Source organism: Sapajus apella, unplaced genomic scaffold (assembly GCF_009761245.1).
Source record: "Sapajus apella isolate SASKATOON/1434 unplaced genomic scaffold, GSC_monkey_1.0 scaffold1, whole genome shotgun sequence".
NCBI lineage: Eukaryota > Metazoa > Chordata > Mammalia > Primates > Cebidae > Sapajus > Sapajus apella.
This window is the reverse complement of record NW_022436941.1, coordinates 52,430,503-52,437,084: the sequence shown is the minus strand read 5'-3', so window position 1 is coordinate 52,437,084 and position 6,582 is coordinate 52,430,503. Positions and strand designations below refer to the sequence as shown.

General features: G+C 35.5%; 1 long non-coding RNA gene across 1 annotated transcript; it reads right to left on the bottom strand.

Annotated features, from left to right (window-relative positions):
- Positions 1 to 3,088: 3,088 nt before the first annotated feature.
- Positions 3,089 to 6,008, bottom strand: LOC116550557. The gene is made up of 2 exons (XR_004268488.1): positions 5,592 to 6,008; positions 3,089 to 5,324 (listed from the first exon to the last, which is right to left on the bottom strand). It is a non-coding gene; the product is annotated as an uncharacterized LOC116550557 (long non-coding RNA).
- Positions 6,009 to 6,582: the final 574 nt, after the last annotated feature.

Genomic DNA, 6,582 nt, shown 5'->3' with positions numbered 1-6,582 from the left:
CTTATTCTTTAGGGACTGGGGCTTCCTCAAGGCAATTCTTTATCTACATCCAGCTCATGCCCAAATTCAGGCCTTCTGAACCAGGAGATCCCTGCTACATTTCTTTGTGTTTGTTCAGTAGTCTACTATCTATTTAAAAATTGTTTTCAATAGATTATCTTTAAATCTCTCAAGAATCTCATGTTATAGACAGTTTTGTTGTTTTTATTTTACAAAAGAGGAATATAGGGTTTAGTGAGATTAAGTGTTTTTCTCCAAGTTAGAGCCAGTAAGCGCTAACTGGATCTCAAACTCAGGTCATCTGACTACAGATCCTTGCCTCTGACCCCTACGCAACAGCTGCAGGATTCTGACATATATTTCACTTTCAAGCAGAGGATATTATTCATAACAGCTACTCAATAAATAATTGTTGGTTTATTTATCTCATTTGCATAGGCCAGACCATATGTTTTGGAACTAGTTTAGAAGGCAGGAACTTGGAGATCATTTTACCAGGTAAACCCATACCTAATCAAATATAATCAGAGGGCAGAAGGTTTCTGAATTATTCTTTGTAAACATCTGGCTATTGGTGATGCTGTGATTGACTAAGAGGCAGTGGGGAAAACATACTATAAGCCAACATGAAAGAGATAAGTGTATTAACAGACTGGAATTCCAACTTTACCCTTCCTTCCAGTGAGTTTAGAGCAGCCTTTCCTACTTAGCTACACCCACCTCCTCTCGCTTCCTTTCTTGCCACTTACCAGAAAGTAATGATTCCTGTGGTTTTCCCTGGCAGAATTAAAACAATGGGCAAAGAACAATCCGCTCATAGAGGCAGAAGGAAAGGGAAAAGGATAGAAAGAATGAGAACCAGAAAGGGGTGGGAAGTGTGAATCTTGCAAAAACAATTTGGAGGAAGCAACTCAGAAGATTGTTCATGGCAAGAATGAAATATGTTGATAATGCATCTAGCAGGAGAATATAATATGGATAATGTAGTTCTCTGGGATAAGAGAGCAAATATTCCAGAGGGTTAGATGCATCAAGAATTAGAAAAATTCATAGAGCTTCTAGGAAAAATGACTATGAACTAGGTATTTTCATCCCCATCAGATGTTTGTTCTGGAGACTTAAATAGATATAGAAATTCCTAGTTGAACTACATTTCTGTGAAAGCAAAATAAGTTTATAACTGAATGTAGGTGCCCAGATTTAGGAATGTTACATTAAGTCTGGTTAATATATATCATGTGACTGAAAAATATCCGTCATCCTGCCTTTTTGTTGGTCACAGTGTCTGTCATTATAGTGCCTTCACAGGGATCATGATTATTTTTTCTTTCTAAATAACATTTTTAGTTGTAGCTATTTTCAGTATAAGGGTAAATAAAATTTTGCATGTTGAAGTCCACAATCTCAAGCCAAGACATAATGTCTGAATTAATGCCATTATTCTCAGGTTAAAAAATAATGATTTCTTAGTTTTGAAGTTGCAGACTAATATCATACTTTCAAGCTTATATATGAAACCATTTCTATTCTTAAACAAAAGAGCAGGATTTCCTTTTCCATCCAATTGCCTCATGAGCTTTGTCTTTCCACTTCTACCACTTGTCTTCCCACTCCAAATATTGAGTATGAATGTGGGGCCACTGATTCAATTATTTCAGTGTCAGATTGTTTGCTTCAGCTGTCATAGGGCTAAATATGTGGCAATTTATTGGATTAAAAACACGTGACATCAAAATGAACAGAACGTGTCTGATCTGTCATTCACCTATGTACTGTACACTACAAACAATTGATCTGTTAGGCCATCAGAAAAGCTGGAGTCCACTTTCAAATTCTATTAATCTTATATAGAGTAACCTATTTTACTTAAAAAATGCACTGAGTTGAAATTCGCTCTTGCTGCCATTTCTGCTCCCCTATTCCAAGAACCTTTCAATTAAAAAAATAAACCACAGAATTTCCCTTATTTTCTATAGCTAAGAGAAAATTATTTTAATTTTATATAAAACTTTAAAGGGATAATTTATCTCTGTCTTCACTAATCAAAGCTCAAATTTGTAAAATATTGGTGCCTTTTCTGTTACAATAAGCACGTTATTGAGAGAATTGGATGGCAGTGGGTGGAAATTGAACGTTTTATTTGAGTTATATGTCATTGTACACAGACTCTTCAATGTAATTTACTTCTGATAACTTTTCCACATGTCAACATTTAGAAATAAAATGTCCATGCTTTAGGTAGGCCTGCAAGTTTATTTCTTAAAAGCCCAAGAAATCTCTGGTTTTGTTATACAATATGAACAAGATATCCTTGTTCCACTTTCAAAGAAATGTAAAATTGTTTCTGATTCCAGATAACTCAAGTAATTCTAAGTATTTTTATAAAATAACAATACGCAATTTCCACTAGACTTAGAGTCATAAAATCATTACTGTTACTGTGAAGTTTCTTAACAATTTAGTTTGGACATGAATACTTGTGTGGGGGATATATTGCCTGTGACATCTCTAGTCCTCTGGTTTAGTTTCAACAGGAGAGGGAAAAGAATAGAATTAAAGCTCAAGAAAAATCATTAGCAGTAAAAAGAAAAACAGATAAATTATACATGAGAAGAAGGAAACAATATTTTGCAGGCTACACAAATCAAAGTTCTGTTAGACTCTCTCTTGCTCTAAAGCTTACAATTGCCTGTAGAATCACAACCAAACGCTTCAGTAATGTCATCAAGTGTCCACATAGTCGTTCACATTTGATTTTCACCACTCCTCCTCAACAACTTATATTGCACCTAGTCCAGCTTATACTGCGCTCCATGTCACACCAAAATGCCTGCATTTTTTCCAACTTGATGCTTTTTCTCTTGCCATTTTCCTTTCCAGAATGTAGCAATTCTATTCAGGCTATTCCTGCTCTTCTCCACTGCAGTCCAATTGAATATGTTTAAGTGCACTGTCCCCTATGATGTCTTCCTTGATTCAGCCAGAAAAAATCTCATTGCTATATTCTGAAAGAATTTTGTGACTTTCTGTTCTTATTCATCATATTCTAGCTTTTATTATGGTTGTACACTTTACTTTTTTATATATATATAGATTCTAGAATTCTTAAGAGTAGAGAAGATACTTTATTCATTTTTGTATCTCCCGGTAATCCTAGCACAATACCATACTGATAGTAGGAGATGAAGAAATATTTGTTGCATTCATCTGAACTGAATTTACACTAACTCCTTACGGAACCCAATAATCAAGATTTAAGATTTTTAATGTATTTAATAGACTTCTTTCTCTTCTGCACCCCTTTAAGTATATTTGAGAAATATATAACCACTAAAGAAAAATTAGAGTTTTTAAAAATTAGTCATGAGCATATTTCTCAAAACGTTGTGATCAAATGTTGGAGTAGGTAAAAAGATAAACTGGAGTCTGCTTGTGTGTTCCTAAGAATACACATTGAATGTGATTATGAAAAATTACTAGGTAGATGGCTTTGGGGCTAATGATTTTGCAAGTTATTCAAATTGTCTGTCATTTAGAAGTGGCAGACCTTAGTGTTCCTTCCACCTTGACTGAACTTAAGGCTTTTATCCAAAGGAGCTCTTCAATCTGGAGACAAAGTTGTATAACTTTCTTAGTAACCACCAGGTACCTGGTAGTGAACTGTGTTCTACCATTGGGACAAATGCCTTCTAATATTTTTCATATTCCTGGTCAGTGACTTAAAAAAAAAACCTACCCAATTGCAGTCTGCCATTCAAAAGGAATATTTCTGCAAAGAAAAAGATGTGAAAATGTAGGCATTCAAGTGAAAATTCAATCCTTCACAGTACAGAGCCTCTGCGAAGTCTTTTAAATGACCCTTTTTATCATGGTGCCATGTCTGTACCTTTTTGAATAGTGAGACCTGGTAAGAAAAATAGATGTATGTATACAAGTGGTTGAGTAATGTATTACTCATATGCACTTTGTTCTTTTTGGCAAACTGACCTTATCAAAGGAAAGAAAGCTATACATTGTGACAAGCTGAGCTTTACCAGAAAGTCTGAATTAGGAGTGCAAGTCCTCTGTTATCTGGATTAAAATATGATCAGGAAAAAAGGAAATCATCATTTAACCTCTTCAGAAGTAGAGATGCTGAAAAATTGACTTAATTTTAAGTCAAAACCTAAGCTTTCTTATTACATTTGGACTTAGCTGTCAGAGATGATTTGCATTAAAACAATCATATATTTTTCTTCTAAATACTTGTCTGCTTTTTTGATGTTCAAATAAACAGTGTTAGATTTTTTTTTTATTGTCTATGCTTTACAGAGGAGTCTTATAAGAGGCTGGTGATGAAATATTCTTCATCAGTTTCTCCAGGACAAATGCTGTGCCTTATTTTCTACCTCTGTGGATGACATTTAAATAAACAGTTAAATTTTTGCGTTAATATTGTATAGTAATTAAAAGGCATTAGTAATTATTTTGGATGCACGCCCCTTCCTGAAAGTAGTTTTATTTACAACTATTTCCTCATGCTCATTTAACCCATTTTAGTGAAAATATTAAATTATTCTAAAAGCTAGTGAAATCATAATGAACCGAATTCATTCCTTTAGAAATAAACGGAGACATGGAATTCAAACTTGCTCATCTACAGATCTTTTTCCTTTGTAATAAACAAGCTCTTTTCAAATGAGTACATAAAGATGGACAAAATAATCTGGAATGGATAAAGCCAAGAGGAAAAAAAAAAGACATTTTACATAGCACAAAGACACAGAAAACTATTGCTATTTTATTCACAGTAAAAGAGTGTGTGTTGCTGCTGCCCAGTTACTGTGCATGTGAATTCACCAGATCTAGACGTATTTGCCCAATTAATTACTCTGCTGTTCGACAATGATGGGTAATGGTCCAAGCAGCCTGCTCCTCTTCAGATCACCGATGGAATTCATGCAGGCATAATGTCCTCTCTTCATACAGGATCCCAACAAGCTCTATAATTACTTTTTTTTTCTTTTGAAATAAAGGCATTGATTCAATTATATGTTAAAACAGTTTGTGGGAGAAGAAATGGAAATGAAACAGGATCTCTCTTGCTACCTTTCTGGGTAGAAGCTGGAAGACGAACTTCCCCATTCTACTCTTTCCAGGAGCGAACTTCAATATTAAAAAATAATGGCTGATCAAAATTGTTCATCATTACCCTTAATTAGTCTGTTGGTTTTCAATAGTTTTCTTCATTAATACAGATGAAGGTGTGTTCTTCCACGTTCAACGACATGCTATCCCTCCGTGCTAGTAAGCTTATGATGTAGCAGATCAAACAAAGAAGCCTCCTGTACAAATGCACAGCAGTCCCCGTAAACTAGGGTTAATTAGCATTGTAATTAGCTCACGTGATGACTAAAACAAAGTCAGAGTAACCCAGGAATCACTTAGAAAGGATACCAGGTGGTGTCGTCCCCCTTCACCCGCCAGCCTCCTGCCCCTGTTTCTAATACTGGGTGGAGCCCGGGGCCATCCTTCTTCCCAGCTCCCCACTCCCCAGCTCCCCACTTCCCAGCTCCCCAGCTCCCCAGCTCCCCAGCTCCCCAGCTCCCCACCTCCTGGTGGCCGCAAGCCAAGTTCTCTTCCCAGGCCTGAAGGTTAAGGGATGCGCAGGACTTGACTGAGGCTGCTGTAAAGATGTTGTTAGGATATTAGTGTAGTGCACTAAATGTTGCCAGTTAAAGGTAGCTTATAAAAAAAAGAGCTTCCCCCTTTGGCTTTTCGGGAATTGGCAGACACAGTTCGCTTTGTAAGCAGGAGAGCTGGAAGCAAGAGTGGAGAATTGGGCTTCTTTTCACGCAGATTTATCAGCTTACTTAAGGGTAAATGTTAAGTATAATTTGTGGAGTTCTACTCATACACTTACACACCAACATGCCTTATAAAACAGAAGTCCCTAAATGGGCCCACGTGCCTAATGATTTTCTTTGGAATTTTACAATATAACAGCTAAGGCATCTTCCTACTTGATGTAGGATTCTTTCTAATTTTATCCAATTATGAAAAAAAAAATTCCAAAACTTTATTCAGAGGAAGTGAGGACAGACACCATCAATGAAAACCAAAAAGGGAAAATGACCATTGTAGGGAAAAAAAAGTCAATAATTGGGATAGCACTAATCCATTCTTTAAATAACTTTGTGTCACTTAAGATTAATGTGTTTTCACTCTTTATTATATTTGATCCTTACAACCACCCTGAAAAAGAAATGCAGAAGTTGTTTTAATTCCCATTTTACAGAATGGAAAATGGTCTCATTACCTTCTGAGTGACAGAGAATGTAATCAACAGACAGCATAACTCTCAGGCTTCCAGTTCAGCGAGGCTCCATTATGCCAAATTGACTGTGCTCGAGGCCAAAGTCAGTAAAGTTGGTCTTTTATTTTTTTAATTAGTCTTGGTTTAACTTAAACTCAGTTATTATTTCTAATGTAAACTGTCTTATTTTAAATTGTTTTTAAAGTTATATTTAAGCCCATTTCAGCACAAAAATATCAACCATTATTGAAAAAATTAAATACATAAGAAAAATATTTTCAAAAAGT